The following is a 22,167-nucleotide window of genomic DNA, read 5'->3' on the forward strand; positions in this document are numbered from 1 at the left end:
GCAGTGGTTTGTAGTTCTCCTTGAAGAGGTCCTTCACATCCCTTGTCAGTTGGATTCCTAAGTATTTTATTCTCTTTGAAGCAATTGTGAATGGGAGTTCACTCATGATTTGGTTCTCTGTTTGTCTGTTGTTGGTGTATAAGAATGCTTGTGATTTTTGTACATTGATTTTGTATCCTGAGACTTTGCTGAAGTTGCTTATCAGCTTAAGGAGATTTTGGGCTGAGACAATGGGGTTTTCTAGATATACAATCATGTCGTCTGCAAACAGGGACAATTTGACTTCCTCTTTTCCTAATTGCATACCCTTTATTTCCTTCTCCTGCCTGAGTGCCCTGGCCAGAACTTCCAACACTATGTTGAATAGGAGTGGTGAGAGAGGGCATCCCTGTCTTGTGCCAGTTTTCAAAGGGAATGCTTCCAGTTTTTGCCCATTCAGTATGATATTGGCTGTGGGTTTGTCATAGATAGCTCTTATTATTTTGAAATACGTCCCATCAATACCTAATTTATTGAGAGTTTTTAGCATGAAGGGTTGTTGAATTTTGTCAAAGGCTTTTTCTGCATCTACTGAGATAATCATGTGGTTTTTGTCTTTGGCTCTGTTTATATGCTGGATTACATTTATTGATTTGCATATATTGAACCAGCCTTGCATCCCAGGGATGAAGCCCACTTGATCATGGTGGATAAGCTTTTTGATGTGCTGCTGGATTCGGTTTGCCAGTATTTTATTGAGGATTTTTGCATCAATGTTCATTAAGGATATTGGTCTAAAATTCTCTTTTTTGGTTGTGTCTCTGCCCGGCTTTGGTATCAGAATGATGCTGGCCTCATAGGATGAGTTAGGGAGGATTCCCTCTTTTTCTATTGATTGGAATAGTTTCAGAAGGAATGGTACCCGTTCCTCCTTGTACCTCTGGTAGAATTCGGCTGTGAATTCATCTCGTCCTGGACTCTTTTTGGTTGGTAAACTATTGATTATTGCCACAATTTCAGCTCCTGTTATTGGTCTATTCAGAGATTCAACTTCTTCCTGGTTTAGTCTTGGGAGAGTGTATGTGTCGAGGAATGTATCCATTTCTTCTAGATTTTCTAGTTGATTTGCGTAGAGGTGTTTGTAGTATTCTCTGATGGTAGTTTGTATTTCTGTGGGATCGGTGGTGATATCCCCTTTATCATTTTTTATTGTGTCTATTTGATTCTTCTCTCTTTTTTTCTTTATTAGTCTTGCTAGCGGTCTATCAATTTTGTTGATCCTTTCAAAAAACCAGCTCCTGGATTCATTGATTTTTTGAAGGGTTTTTTGTGTCTCTATTTCCTTCAGTTCTGCTCTGATTTTAGTTATTTCTTGCCTTCTGCTAGCTTTTCAATGTGTTTGCTCTTGCTTCTCTAGTTCTTTTCATTGTGATGTTAGGGTGTCAATTTTGGATCTTTCCTGCTTTCTCTTGTGGGAATTTAGTGCTATAAATTTCCCTCTACACACTGCTTTGAATGTGTCCCAGAGATTCTGGTATGTTGTGTCTTTGTTCTCGTTGGTTTCAAAGAACATCTTTATTTCTGCCTTCATTTCGTTATGTACCCAGTAGTCATTCAGGAGCAGGTTGTTCAGTTTCCATGTAGTTGAGCGGCTTTGAGTGAGATTCTTAATCCTCAGTTCTAGTTTGATTGCACTGTGGTCTGAGAGATAGTTTGTTATAATTTCTGTTCTTTTACATTTGCTGAGGAGAGCTTTACTTCCAACTATGTGGTCAATTTTGGAATAGGTGTGGTGTGGTGCTGAAAAAAATGTATATTCTGTTGATTTGGGGTGGAGAGTTCTGTAGATGTCTATTAGGTCTGCTTGGTGCAGAGCTGAGTTCAATTCCTGGGTATCCTTGTTGACTTTCTGTCTCGTTGATCTGTGTAATGTTGACAGTGGGGTGTTAAAGTCTCCCATTATTAATGTGTGGGAGTCTAAGTCTCTTTGTAGGTCACTCAGGACTTGCTTTATGAATCTGGGTCCTCCTGTATTGGGTGCATATATATTTAGGATAGTTAGCTCCTCTTATTGAATTGATCCCTTTACCATTATGTAATGGCCTTCTTTGTCTCTTTTGATCTTTGTTGGTTTAAAGTCTGTTTTATCAGAGACTAGGATTGCCACCCCTGCCTTTTTTTGTTTTCCATTTGCTTGGTAGATCTTCCTCCATCCTTTTATTTTGAGCCTATGTGTGTCTCTGCATGTGAGATGGGTTTCCTGAATACAGCACACTGATGGGTCTTGACTCTTTATCAAACTTGCCAGTCTGTGTCTTTTAATTGGAGAATTTAGTCCATTTACATTTAAAGTTAATATTGTTATGTGTGAATTTGATCCTGTCATTATGATGTTAGCTGGTTATTTTGCTCGTTAGTTGATGCAGTTTCTTCCTAGTCTCGATGGTCTTTACATTTTGGCATGATTTTGCAGCGGCTGGTACCGGTTGTTCCTTTCCATGTTTAGCACTTCCTTCAGGAGCTCTTTTAGGGCAGGCCTGGTGGTGACAAAATCTCTCAGCATTTGCTTGTCTGTAAAGTATTTTATTTCTCCTTCACTTATGAAGCTTAGTTTGGCTGGATATGAAATTCTGGGTTGAAAATTCTTTTCTTTAAGAATGTTGAATATTGGCCCCCACTCTCTTCTGGCTTGTAGGGTTTCTGCCGAGAGATCTGCTGTTAGTCTGATGGGCTTCCCTTTGAGGGTAACCCGACCTTTCTCTCTGGCTGCCCTTAACATTTTTTCCTTCATTTCAACTTTGGTGAATCTGACAATTATGTGTCTTGGAGTTGCTCTTCTTGAGGAGTATCTTTGTGGCGTTCTCTGTATTTCCTGAATCTGAACGTTGGCCTGCCTTGCTAGATTGGGGAAGTTCTCCTGGATAATATCCTGCAGAGTGTTTTCCAAGTTGGTTCCATTCTCCCCATCACTTTCAGGTATACCAATCAGACGTAGATTTGGTCTTTTCACATAATCCCATATTTCTTGGAGGCTTTGCTCATTTCTTTTTATTCTTTTTTCTCTAAACTTCCCTTCTTGCTTCATTTCATTCATTTCATCTTCCATTGCTGATACCCTTTCTTCCAGTTGATCCCATCGGCTCCTGAGGCTTCTGCATTCTTCACGTAGTTCTCGAGCCTTGGTTTTCAGCTCCATCAGTTCCTTTAAGCACTTCTCTGTATTGGTTATTCTAGTTATACATTCTTCTAAATTTTCTTCAAAGTTTTCAACTTCTTTGCCTTTGGTTTGAATGTCCTCCCGTAGCTCAGAGTAATTTGATCGTCTGAAACCTTCTTCTCTCAGCTCGTCAAAGTCATTCTCCATCCAGCTTTGTTCCGTTGCTGGTGAGGAACTGTGTTCCTTTGGAGGAGGAGAGGCAGTCTGCGTTTTAGAGTTTCCAGTTTTTCTGTTCTGTTTTTTCCCCATCTTTGTGGTTTTATCTACTTTTGGTCTTTGATGATGGTGATGTACAGATGGGTTTTCGGTGTGGATGTCCTTTCTGTTTGTTAGTTTTCCTTCTAACAGACAGGACCCTCAGCTGCAGGTCTGTTGGAATACCCTGCCGTGTGAGGTGTCAGTGTGCCCCTGCTGGGGGGTGCCTCCCAGTTAGGCTGCTCGCGGGTCAGGGGTCAGGGACCCACTTGAGGAGGCAGTCTGCCCGTTCTCAGATCTCCAGCTGCGTGCTGGGAGAACCACTGCTCTCTTCAAAGCTGTCAGACAGGGACATTTAAGTCTGCAGAGGTTACTGCTGTCTTTTTGTTTGTCTGTGCCCTGCCCCCAGAGGTGGAGCCTACAGAGGCAGGCAGGCCTCCTTGAGCTGTGGTGGGCTCCACCCAGTTCGAGCTTCCCAGCTGCTTTGTTTACCTAAGCAAGCCTGGGCAATGGCGGGCGCCCCTCCCCCAGCCTCGCTGCCGCCTTGCAGTTTGATCTCAGACTGCTGTGCTAGCAATCAGCGAGACTCCGTGGGCGTAGGACCCTCCGAGCCAGGTGTGGGATATAGTCTCGTGGTGCGCCGTTTTTTCAGCCGGTCTGAAAAGCGCAATATTCGGGTGGGAGTGATCCGATTTTCCAGGTGCCTCCGTCGCCCCTTTCTTTGACTCGGAAAGGGAACTCCCTGACCCCTTGCGCTTCCCAGGTGAGGCAATGCCTCGCCCTGCTTCGGCTCGCGCACGGTGCGCGCACCCACTGGCCTGCGCCCACTGTCTGGCACTCCCTAGTGAGATGAACCCAGTACCTCAGATGGAAATGCAGAAATCACCCGTCTTCTGCGTCGCTCACGCTGGGAGCTGTAGGCCGGAGCTGTTCCTATTCGGCCATCTTCGAAGAACAGAATTTCATCTCTACAAAGTAATGGAAATTGGCCACTCCTAACTGGTATTTCTACCTCAAGGCTGTTCCTGACCTAAGCCACTGTACACCTGATTTCAAATTAATCTTTCTAAATGTGTGGTTCTGATAAAGGTAACTTCTGCTGAAATTGAGCCCAAACTGCTGCACCTGACCTTCACAGAGTCCCACCCACCCTTCAGCTCAATCTCCCACCACTGCCTGTGTTTCTGTCCTCTCTCCCAGACCAAGAGGATCACTCGCCACTCCCCATATCACCCAGGGTGCTCCACCTCTGCACCTCCATTCACAAGATTCCCTCTCCTCATACATCCTGTATCTCCCTCTTTTGGCCTGATAAAACTTACTGCACTTTAGGGAGAATGTCAAAAGCCATTTTCTAAATCAGTGGTTATTAAACGAGGGCAATTTTGCACTCCCCCCAACCCCCAGCCTTGGGGACGTGTGGAAATATTTTGAAACATTTTTGGTTGTGGCAATGCAGGGGAAAATGCTACTGTCATCTACTAGGTAGATGCCAAGGCTGTCATAAGCCATCTTACAATGCACAGGACAGCCTCTGTCAACAAAGAATTATCTGGTCCAAAATGTCAGTAGTGCTGAGGTTGAGAAACCCTACCTTGAGCAAACACCAGACTGTTGCCTTCAAACCACCATGGAGTTCTGGACTTCTTTTACTGAATCCTCACTCTGTTGCACAGGGCTGATAGACAACTTGTCTGAGCTCTCCCTCACAGGTACGCATGCTTATTGAGATCCCACCCACCTCAGTTCTCCTAATTAGCATAGCATATCCCTTGCACAAGGGAGATGGTCAATTTGTTGATTGATTGAAATTTCTATTTCATTTTTTAAAATATTTCAGTTATCTCCTAATGTCTATTTTCTTCAATCCTGTTAAGAAGAGAAAATAGGCATTATCTTTTGGCATATGCCCTTTAAATACTTAAAGACTGTTATTAAATCACTGGTGTGACTTCTTATCTCTAGAGAAATTCCAGCACCTTTTATGATCCCATAGGAAAGAGTGCTCTTTAAGGGCAATAACTGATGCTAAGTTGAATTAAGTTTATAATTTAATTCAAACGTAGAAAAAAGTTGAATTTGATGCTAGTTTTCTTACATACTGTGAAGTTGCATTTATTTCATTTAGCATAGCTGTAGCTTATGAGCTAATAAGCAAATAAGTAGCCAAACTTGACCTCCAGTTGACCCAAAGGCAGCTTTACACAAACCAGAACTAAAAAAAGGTCATGATTTCTCTAAAGCTCCTCCTTTTCCTATTATCCTAATATTCAACAAAGCTAAAAAGAATTTGCTAATTTTATGGCTAATTGATATAATAAATGCTTACTGAGCATCTTACAAATAAAATATTTTGGCCAATTTGCTGACATGGCTGTACATTCAGAGACTTTGGGCATGTTCTAAAAATTCAAATAAGAGCCAGAATTTACATCTAAACACAACTCTCAATGTTACCACTTCTGAGACATGAGAAATCTGAGCCTAAAAAATACACTGTCAGAGACACATATTAGTTCTTAGAATTAAACTTGAAATGGTGGATGAGAAATTCAGCTTGGATGAAGAGAAGGAAAACCTGGTATGATCAGAAAATACAATACGAATCCTTCTTATTGTTAATAGAAGGTTAAGCTGAACTACCTTGAACATAAACCCAAATGTCCTACAGGCTAAGAATGAAACCAATAGTTAGCCTGAGAAGATGTTATGTTGAGAAGCTAGAGATCCTGATTCCCAGTGCTGTCAGTCAAAGACACAGTGAAAACTGCTATGAAAGAGAATTCTGTGTTGTCATATGTCAGCCAGACTAAAAATCAGTGGTTGGTTATCCTGAGAGAGAAGAAGGAAACCCTTATAAGCAGAAAAGTACAGTGTGATCAGAGAACCCTGAAAAGGCATTTAATGATGTCATGATTTCCTGAGTGAAGATGTTACAACTCATCACTAGCAGCAACAGGACATGAAGACAAGACACACAAACACACACACACACACGACCAAAAGAAAGCACTAATATGGCAAACAGGAAGTACAGTAAAAATATTTCAAAAACATCACTAGGAGTCTCAGGAGCTCAGGTATACATTTTATAGCACTTCAATCTTAGGCAAAGATCATACAATTTTTAAATTTTGTAGTACCCAATTTCAAAATTATCTAGTAAGAAAAAAAATTCTAAGCCAGCAGATCACATACAGCATGAACTGTTATTTTCCATCATATCTGGGACTTTTATTAAGTGAAATATGATGTTACACCAACTGTCTGACATGATAATCAACATAGCAACTCATAGGGTAATAAGGTAATAATATATACTATGGTAATAAGGAAGTACATAATGCCCCAAAGCTGGGAGCAAATAAATTAGTTCTTCATTGCAAAGCATCCCTTTAATCTTGGCTCAGATTCTCCCCATCAGTGGGCAATTTAGGCAGCGCTCCAATGCCTCCACATCTTCTAGGGCCAGCAGGTTTTGCTGATGTCAGCCCGTAAGAAGAATTGCATCATTCTCCTGATATTAAAGGTACAGGTATAAGATGACCTGGATTCATGTCTCACATTTAATTATATTAATCACTGGCTTTTCTCCTCAGGCTTTCTGGGAAGTGGATGTTAACCTTTACAGGTTTATTGTTTGATTATTTGTTGTTTTTGTTTTGTTTTGTTTGTTCATTTTGCATTTACTGCTGTTGAATATAATCAAACTTTGTGCACACACATCTGTATGCCAAAAGGCAGGCATGATCATTACGTATCAAGTTCAGAGTGATGAATGTTTGGGAAAATAATTAGCTGTAATGTATTTATCAATAAATGAGGATAGCTTTGCCCCGACAACAATGTCTTCGGCATGCCGCAGATAGAGTGTGATGCCCTTATCAATACTCCAGCTTTAGACAAAAAGGCACACTGAGCAGCATCTGTTATTTAGTCCTGGGTCACTCTTTCAATGTCTTCTGATTTATTTCTTCTGAATTACCCTTAAATCAGTTTCAATTAATAGGAAAATATAATATCCTTGAGCTTATGGACAAAGATTGGTCACCAGGCCTTCAGCCCCTCTTTTGTAAGAGTCTCTTCAGGAAGCAAGTCAGGAGGCTCCCACTCTTAAACACAGAAGACTCTGGCAGGGGACTCCCACAGGAAACACTGACTGACAGTGACCTCTAAGAATAACAGAATTTAAAAAATAGTATTAGAAAGAAACCACCAGATTCCTACTGGGCATCTCCCACAGTTGTTGAAGCAGCCATCTTTGAACACCTGTTTCTTTTCTCTCTAAGCTTCCCCTGTTCCTACTCATTACTCATCAAAATTAGAGCTGCACAGTAAAAAACTCAGGGCCTTCACAGGACAAGCCTTCGGACTGCCCAGGTTTCAGGAGAGCCTCAGAGTCAGAATTATGGTAAAGGCTTGCACATTTTCTCCAGATCACCCATCTCTGTAGGTAGGCCCAGCTCACACACTACCCTCTCTCAACTACTGCCAGAGAGAGAATAATGTGACTGTCTTCACAGAAAGAACATGTTCCCTTCAGACACAATGTTAAGATAGAAGAGCTCTCTGTATTATATCCTGCTCCTTTCCCACCTCCAAATATGACAGCTTACTACAATGTAGTGCTAAAATACAGAGGATTTAGAGATGTTCAAAAGCACCTAGTAATAACACATATTTAGCAATGCCTTATTAAATAATATTCATAGATATTATAATCTACCTCTACACATAAATTTAAAATATCAACATAATGCCTTAAGGGCAAATAGAAGAAATAATAACAAATTATGTTTTAAAATATGTATATGTTCCAGTGTAACAACTCTCAAATACAAAATGAAGACATCGGATGCTAATATCTAAGTGTAGAATCATCACAAATGCAACAAATGCCAGTGTAGACAAATACAGGTGTGCTTATTAGCAACTTAATGTCACAAATAGGTTTGTCACCAGTGGTAATGTGATATGCAGAAATGATGAACAACTCTCAGTAAGACTTTAAACACAACAAAATATAGTCTTCCCTTGATTTACAAGTAGTTTTACTCCTGGAAAATTTACAACATATCAAAATTGTGCAAAAGATACTGTGTTTATATATAAAACAGAATATAATTCTAGGCTTAAATTATTAGAAACAGATTTTTTTACCTAAATAGATATCTGCTGGGACACTGGAAAACTGTGCGATATGCAAGGCAAGGCTTTGCTTATGTGGAACTGTATTGTGCACTGTAGGTCTTTGGTCAATGGAATGTGGGCTGAGTGGCGGTGTACCAGCTCTGAGTCTAGGGTTAAGAGGTAGGTATTAGCTTCAGAGAAACAGAACCAGAAGGATGCATATGGATATAAATATAGAGAGATATAATAAAGAGACTTGTTATAAGGAATTGGCTCATGCAATTATGGAGGCTAAGAAGTGTAGACCCAGGAGGGTCAATGGTATAATTTAAATCAAAGCCTGAATCCAAAGGTAGAAAACCAATGTCCCAGCTCAAAGACAGTCAGGCAGAGAGAAAGAATTCTTTCTTAATCAGCCTTTTATTCTATTCAAGCCTTCAACAGATTGGGTGAGGCCTAGGAATCTGCTTTGCTCAGTCTGCCAATTCAAAAGGTAATTGCCTCTAGAAATACCCTCACAGACAAACCCAGAAATAATGTTTAACCAAATATCTGGGCACCCCATGGCCCAATTTAGTAGATCATAAAACTAATCATCACAAGGCATCACATGTTTCTGCTCACCTTTCACATACTTCTGCCACCTCCACGCAGAAAACATGAACTGGGTAATTTATTAACCCAGGAGGATAAAAGACCTGAATTCAAAATGCAACTTGAAAAAACCCCAGCCATGCTCAGTCTAGACCACCTAGCCCTCAGCCAATTTACAGATTTGTGGATGAAAATAAATGATTGTTGCTTTATGTCACTCACTTTTAAAGTGGTTGATGTAAGCAGCATGATGTGGTAATCAATGTCTGACATATCAAATGAGACAGTTTTCCTTTTTTCTCAGCATAAAGAATACAAGTATTCTTAAAAGAAGAATAGGAAAAGCCAATAAGAAATTTATGATGTTGGACATGGAATTGATAGATATTAGGAAAAAGAAGCAATGGGTAAAATATAGGGAAAAGATAGAAGTTAACCAGTGCAATATAAACATAAATGCTCAATCCAAGCCGTATGAGGTGCTGGGTATTAGAAAAACCCTTCAACAACTCATACCAATGTGTATCTCATGAACTCACTCCCCTACAATCACGTGGAAAGATAGAATATGTAAAGTTTCTGTATCCTGACAGATTCATGTAAAAGCAGGCAGAGATGTAATAAGGATTAAGACCCATAGTTTTCACAAAATAAAGCCTTTGTTATCAAAATTCAAATCAGAATTCATTTATCCTTTTAGATTTTAAACATATACAGCATTAAGTAATGAGTAGACCCAAAGAAAAACCCATGAGTAATTCATTTTTTTATCAACAGTTTTGCTTTCAAAGGGATTGGTATTTTCCACAAACCTGGCTTCTATCACTTAGTTATTTTTCAAATTAACTAAATATACCATTCTATCTAGTTACTAACATTCTGATATTTTTAGAGCTTTTATTCAATGACAAAGAAAATAAATTATGAGTTTAAAAAACTTGTATATAACCACAGGCAACTAATCTTCCATTTTCTAATGAAATAGAAATGATTCTTAAATAATTCATATATATTTTTAAAGGTCTTTGGATAATGCCACATGACTTTGGAAGACTCTATATAAAAACTTGACTGACCTTCTGAGAAGTCAAAGCAATGAAATAAATACAATTAGATACAAGAATCACAGAGTCTACAAGATAAAAACAAACTAGTGATGATAAATAACTATGCAATAAGTTTGACAATCCAGATAAAATCGACATATTTCTTTTTAAAGGCAGCACACTAAAGCTGACATAAGAAGAAACTGAAACTCTGGATAGCCTTTATTAAAGAAACTGATTTGTTAATTAATAAGAGGCATATCAATGAAATTCTACTACTTCAGTTAATAATAATGTATCAGTAATGGCTCATCAATTGTGACAAATCTACTACACGGATGCAAGAACTGGGAACTCATGGGGGTGGAGTAACTGGGAACTCTGTACTTTATTTTCAGTTTTTCTATAAACCACTCAAAAATATAAAGTCTGTTAATTTAAAAGCCTCTGAACTGTATATTTCATTTTAAACAAAAATTAAAATGGAGTATAGACCCAATTATAAAATGTAAAACTATAAAATCTCTAGAAAAAACATTGAAAGAAATCTATATAACCTTGGGCTTTTTGGTGAGATTTTTAGATACCACACCAACAGCATGATCCATGAAAGGAAAAAAAAGAGAAAAATTGGACTTTATTAAAATTTAAAACTCTTTTTCATCAAAAGACACTGTCAATAGTATAAAAAGACAAGCCACACTAGGAGGAAATATTTGCAAACACATATCTGATTAAATACATATCTGGTATCCAAAATACACAAAGAACTCTTAAAATTCAACAATAAGAAAGCAAGCAACCCAATTGAAAAATGGCAAAATATATAAACAGACACTGTATCAGAGAAGATGTACAGAAGGTGTGGTATGCAGAAAAATGGTTCCCCAAAGATATATTCACTACTTGATCCCCAGAACCTGTGAATACTACATTACATAGCAAAACATGCACAAGGATGTTCATAGATACTTTATTGATAATAGCTCCAATCTGGAAACAACTCAAACATCTACCAACAGATAAACAGAGAAACAAATTGTGGTATATTCATATAATGTAATACTATGCATTCAGTAATGACAAAGAATTGACTATTGATACACAAAAAAAATGAATCTTTTCAAAAATACGGTGTTAAAAAAAGAAAACAGACACAAGAGTACATACTGTATGATTCCTTTTATTTGAATTTCAAGTATAAGCAAAACCAATCTTTGGTGATAAAAATTAGGACAGTGTCTCTAGGAAAGGAGGCAATGAATGAAAAGGGATACAGGGAACTTTCTAAGGTAATGGAGATATGCTTTTGGCTACACAGATGTATACACTTTTCAAACTGATCCAGCTATATATTTATAATCTATGTTTTCTGTGGAAAAAAATTATACCATCATGAATTTAATTGATAAAACAAAATCATTTCTCAGGAGACTCATAGTTTCTTATAGTGCTGAAACTCCAAAGACATTTTATTTATTTATTTATTTATTTATTTACTTGTTTGTTTGTTTATTTACAGAGTCTCACCATTTTGCCCAGGCTGGTCTTGAACTCCTAAGCTCAAGCAATCCTGTTTAAACCTCCCAAGTAGCAGGGACTACAGGTGTGTGCTACTGCATCCAGCTCCAAAAACATTTCTTGAATAGACAGTAATGAATAGGGCAACGGGTAATATAATGGGCAACATCCTTAAAATAAATATGGGAAGTTCCTTAAAACTGTTTCTTGGAATAGTGATGTCAAAGGGAAAGACATTAGAAGCAAGTCTACAAGGGGGAAAAATAATTTGATAAGAGCCCAGGGTTCTCCAATGAGTTTTCTTGGCCTTGTGATAAGAATTCAGAATATTTAGTACAGAGAGAGGGATGAATGCAATGTGCTTTATCCAGATCACTGCGGCTCAGAAGCCAGCTGATAGAGGAGAAATTTGAACAGTCTGGAAGTCAGTTTGTTGCATTCTGATTCACTGGAATGAGTTCAAATTTGGAGGGTAAGAAGAATAAGGCCCAGGTCTAAAGGACCGTGCAAGAGCAGTTTTGTGAAATTCTGGACAAGGCATGGAGGTCAAATGATAGAATTGCTCATGAGGGGCTTAGAATTTGGTCACAAGCGAAGCTGCTTTGCAGGGCCAATGGCTAAGTGTGCAATTAATTAGGGGCTCTTTTCTCTGCCTCTACCTTGTGGACTGGAAGTTCTGGGCACCCAAACAACATTCTGGACACAGTCACACCACTCGCATGTCCACTGGCAGAAGCAAGACTCTGCCAAGCAGCTTCTCAGACCTTGCGCATGGAACAATGGAATTCAGAGCAGGAGAGGGAGAACTTGATAAGCACCTCCAAAGGACTGAAGTCAGGATAGTGGGAGATAGTTATGACTGGAAGGAGCATGCAAGGGACCTCTGGGGCATTAGAAATATTCTTTCTGATTTTTGATGGGTGATCTATAAAGAGACATGTTCAGTTTGTGAAAACGCAGCTATACCCTTATTAAATATGCACTTTTCTTTCTATATAATATACCTTAATAAAAAAGGTTTAAAAATAATTTAAAATGCTTCCAGCCCCTATGTGCCCAGTGCCAGGAGTTACAAATATCTCAGTGGCTTGGCCTCTTCCTCAAGGTATAAGAGTCTAGTAGGAAAATACACATAGAGCAGCCACCATGACATAATATGAGAAGCACTCCACAGCTGGAGCTGCAAGGGGCCTAGGAGAGACTGAGAAAGAGCTGTGGAGTGTCATGAAAAGGGACCTTCGAGCTGAGGATTGAAGGATGATTAGGAGACTTTTCCATAGAAAATATGTGTATGGCGGGAGTTGGGGAAGAAGAGATGGTAGGAAGGAGAACATTCCCAGCCCACGGCAAGAGAAGATAAAAAAATGCCAGTCTCCCATCCTGTCAAATACACAGTCATAGTAGAGCGAAAAAATGTGCCTAAAAGCAAAATATTCCAAGTATTAATACAGCCTTTTGACAGCTATTGGACAAATAAGATTTATTGAGGATGGGGGTGGAGGAATGGGGGTCGATCCTCAGCTCTAGTGACCTAAGTCAGCAATGAGCAGCCCCAGCTCAAAGGTCACTGTATTGAGTGTTTATAGCCATGTTCCTTTTTCATTCAAAATGAAAATAGTTGTATTGAGTACCAAAGCAATTTACGTTCTCACAACTTAGATGACCTCACCTACATTATTGCCTGGAAAAAGATCCATGAGAAAAACTGGCACCACTTTTTTAGCCACTAGAACACTAATACTTACACACGCTTGAAAAACAGCATTGCAGGTGTATATTGAAATTAATATTTACCACCTCTACTGGTGCCTTAATTACAAAAGTCATGTGTGCTTATTGTTGAAAACTCAAACAATTCAGAAATATATAAAGTAAAATATGTAAGGTCCTTTCCATACGCTAAAAGATAAGAGAGTTTGATCTTTATTCTTCCAAACTCTGTAATGTACCTTAAATTCTTTTTAGTAGAATCATACTATATCGGTTCTACTAAATATATATATTTATATTCTGGTCATAAATTGCTATATTTTTAACTAACAACATCTTCAAAATATTTCCATTTTACCATGTAGGTTCACCTCATTCATTTCAGTGGCTGTGTAGTATTTCATTATTTGGAGTAACCATAATTAACGTGATCAGGTTCTGATAGACATATAGGTTGTTTCAATTTTTCACCACTGCAAATAATGATGCAATAAACATATAAAATTCTGATGAGTATTCTGATACCTCTGAGCATGATTAGAAGGGGAGGGACTAAGAAGTCTCTTGGGATTTTATCTCAACTTGGAAGCTGAGCAGGGTCAGGCCTGATTAGTACTTGAGTGGAAGACCACCTGGGAACATGAGCTGTAGGCTTAAAAAAAAAAAAAAGTCTCATAGAAAGCTTATTCTGAGTGAAAGGCAATTTGAGGCCCATTATTTATGGTCCTAGGACAACGGACCTGCATTAGAGAGGGAAACTGATCGTAAATACAGTACACTGTATCACTTGGCATGTTCGTACACCAGCCCTCATACATTCACAGATTCTCTAAACTCTCCAGGGACATCAACAGCACAGGGCAGCATCAGCAGATTCCACAACACTGGAACCAAGGCATTCTGGGCAGTGAGAGGCAGGCTGGGCAACACTGTGGTGATGTTGCTGCAGGGACCAGAGCAGGAGACAAGAACTACAGAAGCAATCTTCAAGGACTCAAAGAATAGTGAGGAATCTTTGAAGCACGCTGGAAATGCCACAATTGGGGTCAGACGAGAACCACAGAAGTGATTATGGTTGCTATTGTGAGTCTGTAATTTCTGCCTTCACATGGATGTGGCCAACAGGAAACACAGGTTGCAGATTTAATTGGATGCTTCAAAAAGTAATAGTCTTTACACTTAAATTGTTTTGTGTTCAATGCAGCTAGTGATGTGTTTAATATGCATTGACTGGAGTATGCTGTCTTGTGTTGAAAAGAATGGTGTGAGGGCAAACACGACAATGGCTCCATGGATTTATTAGAATATCACTTCTTAGATATGAAGCACAAAAATGAAATAAAGAAAGTTGGCGTGCTTAGAGCTACTAAAAAGTGATATTAAAATACATGTATTTTAAAAGAGGCTATTCGGAGCTTGAAATGACAAAGTGGGTCACCTTCTCTACCCACTGCCAAAATGCATGGCTGTTCCTTGCTGCAGAAACTCCCGTGCTGCGTGACTCAGCTGGGTAATTTAAAGCAAAGAATAAAACATCTCAGATATTTCTCCTAGATAAATTTTAGCCCCCCAAAGTTCACTACTTATCTTGCATACATTTGCAGATTTTAAAACCTAAATATTGGAAGAGATAGCATCTTAGAAATCAAGCTGCTGGTGTTCCTGGTGTTTCTACAAAGGCAGAACTAGAACTTTAAGTTCCATTTGTTCAGCAATTACAGGAGCAGTGATGGCAGCGAGGATTCACTGCAGTCACCGAAGAATAGGAGACCTAAGGATATAGTCTTTAAAAGCTCCAGATGCTCATCTAAAGGTCTGAACACACTAGATGATTGTAATTAGGTGAAGACAGGCATGATGTAGCAGAAAGAACACTGAACTAGGTGTTTGATTACTTGGTTTAGTTAATTATAAGCCATGCATCTCAGGAAAATCACAAGTTCTCTGAGTAAGGAGAGGGCCAGGGTTACCATGAAGACTAAATACAATGCTCTGCATGCATTTGCTGGATACAAATGTGCATAGCTTAACAAGACCACCTACACAATTGGCAGGGCCCAATGCAAAAGGGAAACATGGGACCCCATGCTCACAGAATTTCAAGAGGTGATAGCAGAACACTAAACCAAATGTAGCGTTCTTCTAAACGTGAAGCTTAGTGTGACTGTTAAGGTTAAAGACCCATGAAGCTGGCCCTAGGTGTTATCAGCCCACAGATAGGTGCTCCTTGAGAACAGGACTTTTGTAACTGCATAGCTGAATCCTCCGGACTACCTTGCATTTGGTAAATACTTGGGAAACATTGATTGCTTCTGAAATTGCGGTATAATGAAAACAAAGTGGAATTTTATACATCAAAAAGGTATCCTCTCATTTTACAAGATACATATGGAGACAAAAGAAAAGATACCTTTTAAAGTACAGTGCCTATGAAGTAACATGCTAGGAGCTTTGCGTATATTCTCCTTATGCTGTCTCTACATGCAATCCTAAAGAGTAGATTACAAAATCATCTTTTCACAGCTGAAAAAATTTAGGCTTAGAGAGGTTAAGAAACTTGTTCATGGTTTAAAAAGCTCAACATATCTGATCATTAGAGAAATGCAAATCGGAATCACAATGAGATACCTTCTCACACCGGTCAGAATGGTGATTATTAAAAAATCAAGAAATAATAGATGCTGGCAAGATTGCAGAGAAATAGGAATGCTTTTCCACTGTTGGTGGGAATGTAAATTAGTTCGATCATTGTGGAAGACAGTGTGGCGATTCTTCAAAGATCTAGAACCAGAAATACCATTTGACCTAGCAATCCCATTACTGAGTATATAACCAAAGGAATATAAATCATTCTATTACAAAAACACATGCACATGTATGTTCGTTGCAGTGCTATTCACAATAGCAAAGACATGGAATCAACCTAAATGCCCATCAATGATAAGGTGGATATAGAAAATGTGGTACATATACACCATGGAATACTATGCAGCCATAAAAAGGAATGAGATCATGTCCTTTGCAGGGACATGGATGGAGCTAAAAGCCATTATCCTCAGCAAACTAACGCAGGAACAGAACACCAAATACTGCATGTTCTCACTTATAAGTGGGAGCTGAACAATGAGAACATATGGACACAGGGAGGGGAACAATACACACTGGGGCCTGTCGGGGAGGGACTGAGGGAAGGGAGAGCATTAGGAAAAATAGCTAATGCATTCTGGGCTTAATACCTAGATGATGGGTTGATAGGTGCAGCAAACCACCATGGCACATGTTTACCTATGTTACAAACCTGCACATGTATCCCAGAACATGAAATTAAAATTAAAATTAAAAAAGAAACTTGTTCATGTTTATACTGTTTTTCTCCAACAGGTCATTAATTCAATATTTATTGAGCTCCTACTATGTTCCAGATACTATTTCAAACACGAAGGACAAATCAGCAAGATTAATACAAGACCAATTTATCCCTAATCCTGTCCTCAGTCTTCTAGGGTTTGTAGATTAGTGAAGGGGGACTGGCATTAATGAAAGAATCCCATTTTTTTTTTTAAAAAGGAAATTGTAAAATTAGTGAGCTTCATAAACAGGATTGCTAGATTTGGCAAATAAAAATATAGGACACTCAAATAATTTTAAGTTTTCAATAAACAACAAATAAGGTTTCAGTGTAAGTATGTCTGCTATGGTCTGAAAGCTGGTGTCCCTCTCAAATTCATATGTTGGAACTTAATCCCCAATGTGATAGTATTAAGAGGTGAGGCCTTTTGGAAAATAAGTAAGTCATGAGGGTTCCACCCTCATGAATGGGATTAGTGCCCTTATCAAAGAGGCTGAAGGGAGGTGCCTTGCTCCTTCCGTGTGAGGACATCTATGAGGAATAGGCCTTGACCAGACACCAAATCTTCTGGGAACTTGATCTTGGAATTCCCAGCCTCCAGAATTGCGAGCAATAAATTTCCATTGTTTATAAATTACCCAGTCTAAAATACTTTTGTTATAGCAGCTGGAAGGGACTAGGACAATGTCCCATGCAATATTTGAGACATATTTATACTTAAAATTTTTTATTGTTTATCTAAATTCAAATTTAACTGAGCATCTTATATTTTCTCTAATAACTTTATGAGGAAAAGCACACTGTATTAAAAGTAACCTCACAACAGAGGCTTAGAGGCTGGACTGAAATCTGAAGAGCATAAGGAGTTAATATATTAGAGGTAAGTTGGGGCAGGTTGCAGAAGGAGACTGATGATTGAAGGTTGCTGGGGATGGAAGTGGTTTGGGGCTCATGTAAAATGAGGCTGCAGAAGTGAGCAGAGGCCAGACCACCTAGGGCTCTGAAGGCCATGCAAAGGTTTTCAGCCTTTATTGCACTCAACTGACCTGTCATTACAATGTTCCTTCTGCCAATGCCCTTCCCTTCTTTGCTACCAAATATATAACTGTCTCCATGGAGTCATTCCCAACCACCCATGTCACTCACTCCTATGGCTTTTACCAAAGAAGTTAGTCCTCTTTACATTTGTCTCACAAAACAGAATGGTATTTCACTGAGGGCTTCCAGCAGATACTTGGTAAATATTAAGGAGGAAAACATAGCTTAGAAAGTCCATGCATTCTGGGTTCTTGCTATCCTATCTAGTACTAGTTCAAGTGCATCTGCATATGTGGTTCCCCTAATGATAACATCTGACTCACTTGGCAGAGCTTGATAAACAGCACATTCTGGACCCAAACATGGAACCATTAATTTAGAATGTCTAGAATGGGGCTCAGAAATTCCCACTTAAACAAGCTCCCCAGAAAAATATGATATACACAACTATTTGAGAATCGCTGGTCTATTTGGCTACTCTAGGATTCTAGGGTTTCCAAACAGTGGAAAATGATAAGAGAAAGCTCTCTTGGTTTCACTTGTCATAAATCTCACTCTACTCTTGACTTGTAAGAGGGTCCAAGGTTGTCAGAAGACTGAAGCCCATCCCTATAGTGTCCAGTCTTAATCATTTGTATTATATACTATCTATGGGAAAAGATGTAGCAAGCATAACGCACATTAGGTGATCAACAGAAAATATTTTAAATGTCACACTAAATTGATCTGAGTATCTTCTTTATGTTAAGCAGGAATTATTTTTCAAATTTGATCCCTAAAATTGTTTTAATTCATACATCTAATGGCATAATACAAAATCTAATGGACCACTTATCTACAAAAACAGAGCCTATAGCTTCATGTAAAATTTTAACATGAGTTAATTTATTTTAAAAACACATTTTCTATACTACTTATAAGCAAAGTTCAAACTTAAAATATAACTCATCATATATTTCTCTATTTCCTGGAAAGAAAGAATATTAGAACTAGAAAGGACCAAATCATCCAATCCATCCTGTCCATTTATTTCATTTTGTTCAATACCTCTCAATAGGGAAGCCATCCTCAAGTGCAAATACTACTGCTGTCCCTAATTAGGAGGGGTTGTTTGTGATAAAATAAAATTGTGTTTTAGTATCCCATTAAGACATATTTCTAGCAAGAATCAAAATCGTAACTTCATTCCCATTGTTATTCTTAGCTGTCTCAAATCAAGAAAAAACCTCCAAATTCAAACCACTGCAACATTTTACGCTGGTTGCTCAACTGTGCAGAGATTGAAAAAGCAAAGCAGAGATTGAAAACAATGTGGCAATCTGTGCAGAGACTGAAAAAGCAAAGCAGAGATTGAAAATAATGTGGCAATGTTGCATCAAAACTATATATACCTGCCAGGGGCTGCCTTTCCTGGGTTTACAAACAGACTTCATTGAAATGATGAGTTTGTGTTTAAATGGAGAATACTATGTATGCTGTGAACCACAGTCAAACAGGAACCTCACCAACATGGAACCAAGAAATACGCTGGTGTATTGAAGGTTTTCCCCTGATATAGCTGCACAGAATAAGAGGCATTTTGCTTTCACTACTCACAGAAATCTACCATCATCTGGAGTAATATGAATAACAACAGTGGGCTGGTTAAGGAGGCATTTTGACAAATCACATGCTTTTATTCATACAATATGTCATCAAGTTTGCTTAAGAATAAGAGCTAACACTCCTAATTATAGGAAATGGGTTTTCTGGTACTTGTCGTCACGTGATATATTGCACATTATGATGCCTTTGCCGTAATCTCCTGGAGACTGGGAACTGGATCCTATTATTTGAAGCATTTCCACACTTAAGGAATATGATAGGGTTAATAATGAATAGGAGTTTTAGTACAAGCTGTTAGGCCAGTCTGCTGCTCAGATCAGAGAAGCTACTTTCACTGTCATTGGGTCATGAAAAATAAATCTGATTTCTCCACTACAGGAACAAAACACTCAGATGTGATCCAGAGCTTCTTTTTTTCCTTCTCCAGACAGTCAGTAGCTAATGGCATTTGATTGCATATTAGACTGTTAGGAAAAGTCTGCTGTCTGCATTTGCTCACATTGAGGGCCAAATTTCATTAAAAAAACAATGCTGGGAAAAGTCTCTATAATTTTTTAAAAGATAAAATTCTGTGTGTGTGTGTGTGTGTGTGTGTGTGTGTGTGTGTAGGGGCTTTGTTTGCTAATATTTTCCATTCATGGAAAATTTGTATTTCCGAAGCCAAAGCTCTCTGAGATTATCTCTTTTGTCTTCAAAACAACCCTGTAAGGTACATAAGAGCTAGTATAAGCTATTTTTCACAATTCTCAGAGGTGGAAGATGAACCCAAGAGGGTAAATAACCTGCCCAAGGTGACATAACACAATATTTGGGGAAATGGTGACTAGCATCTGTGTCTCTGGGTTCCTTGATAACTGCTTTTCTTCCTCCCTCCCTTCCTTTCTTTCTTCTTTCCCAACCCCGTCCCCTTTCATTCATTTTGCCTACATACTGCAGATTTGGGCTCCTTCAGTAAAGCCAGTAGAAAAACTTTGTCACTGGGTTTCCAGAAAGTGGTCTTTAAAAAAAAGAATAAAATGGATCGTGGATTTGATTTATTATTTTCCACCAGAGAATGCGTTATCAGTAGTGTTTTTTAACGCGTATTTTTATGCCATGAAAGAGGAATGCGGCACATTGTTTTTTAAGACATTCTTAAACCTCACTTAGAGGCCAGGCCTCCTGCCAAAAATCCTGCAGAATGGTGGCGCAACGGGTTGGCACTACAGAACCTCACGAACCTCAACACCTAGGCGTTCACATGAAAACTTGCCACGAGCACGAGGCCTTTCGGAACTTGCCATGGAAAATGAGTGAACGCCTGAGAGATTAATGCCACATTCTTTAGAATTAAGGATAAGAATTAAACGGAAGCTACCGCGCTAGCAGTCAGCTAAGTATGAAGGAAGTAGGTTCAGCGGGAGAGGAGACCATCACGGCATCCCGGTCTCATCTCCTTAAGGCTCTCATGAGCCTTAAAAGACGCCTCATCTCCTCGGTCCCCCGGGGAGCGCCCGGTAGCTGCGGCTCCTTCCCGGCACTGCGGCGCACTGCGGAGCCGCCTGCCCGCCAGCCCAGGCTGTGCGGGGCTTTCCTCGCCGCCCCGCGCCGCCGCAGTCCTCCCGCCCCCCGCTGCCCCGCCGGGTCGCCGCTCTCCACGCCAGGCGCGCCGCGGGGCATCCATCAACCCAGAGCTTTTGACGCACACACGCGCGCTCCCAGACGGAGACTCCGTCGCCTGCCCCCACCCGCCACCCCCGCCCGCCCCTCGCGGGTCTGCATTTGCATCACTCGCACACGTAGCAGGTGACGCGAGCGCCCCCAGCTCAGGCCGTCCAGGCGGCACCTCTAGCCCCCGTGGCTCAGCCCCTCCCCCCCGCCCCCGCGCGCCGCCTAAGGTCCCCGCACGCCCACAGATCTGCTCCCGATTGTTCATCTGCCGCGGGGTGCTGGCTGCCCCAAGCCAAGTTCATCCCCGTATTCCGCAGTCCCCGTGGGCCCAGCCCGGGGCGCTCCCCGCGACGCTGTGGAGAAAAGTCTTCCCAGTTCTAGAACCCAGGCGGAGGGGGAAAAGCCCACTAAGAGAAAGGGTCAGAGGGTCGGCTGATGGCTTTTGCTGCCCTCATCGCCATCTAAGATTACCTCGGTAGCTTATTTACGGGGATCGGTCCCTCTCCTCTCTGAGCTTCACAGCCTCGGGTCTGCTTCGCCTGGCCTGGCGCACAGCAGGCGCCCAAAAGGTTTTTGCTGAATGAAGGCGTTGTAACGTAGGAAGTGCAGGCGCTGACAAAGAGCCTCAGCCCCGCGGGCTCCCCTGCTCTCCAGCCCTCTCTTGCTCTCTTTTAGACGCTAGACAGGCGCTTCGGGAATGTATGTGGGAGAGTTTGAAAATTCATGGTGTTTCTTTCAGGCTCTCTCAGCACTTACTGCGGCCACCTCTGCTCTCCCGCCACCTGCACGTCTGCAGAGGGATCCCCGCCGAAAAGTTGAGCCTAAGGCTGCTATGAAGGTATAGGTCCAGGTACCCAGCCCGGGGCTCTAGGCTGCTAGATTTGAATCTGCCTATCCCTGCCCGTCAAACCACACAAGCAAAAAAGAGCGTGGCGGTCGCTGCAGATGCGGCCCCTGCATCCCCGCTGCTGCCCACCCACCTCCTCTGGGAATCCCAGATAAAGTGCGACCCAGTCCCCAGACCTACCCTAGCGAACCCGGGGGTCACTGCATCTATTTTACCCCTACTTTCCTAGTCCCTCTCCAACAAAGGCGCCTACACAGCAGCGGGCACCTGCAGCCGCTTCCCCGGG

The 22,167-nt window shown here is 40.4% G+C and overlaps 1 protein-coding gene across 1 annotated transcript in view; it reads right to left on the bottom strand.

The window, feature by feature from the left end:
* SV2C (synaptic vesicle glycoprotein 2C) overlaps positions 1-22,167 on the bottom strand; it is a 245,001-nt gene that overhangs the window by 222,567 nt on the left and 267 nt on the right. The gene's annotated exons all lie outside the window — the stretch shown is intronic.

Source organism: Pan troglodytes, chromosome 4, assembly GCF_028858775.2.
Source record: "Pan troglodytes isolate AG18354 chromosome 4, NHGRI_mPanTro3-v2.0_pri, whole genome shotgun sequence".
NCBI classification, from domain to species: Eukaryota; Metazoa; Chordata; class Mammalia; order Primates; family Hominidae; genus Pan; species Pan troglodytes.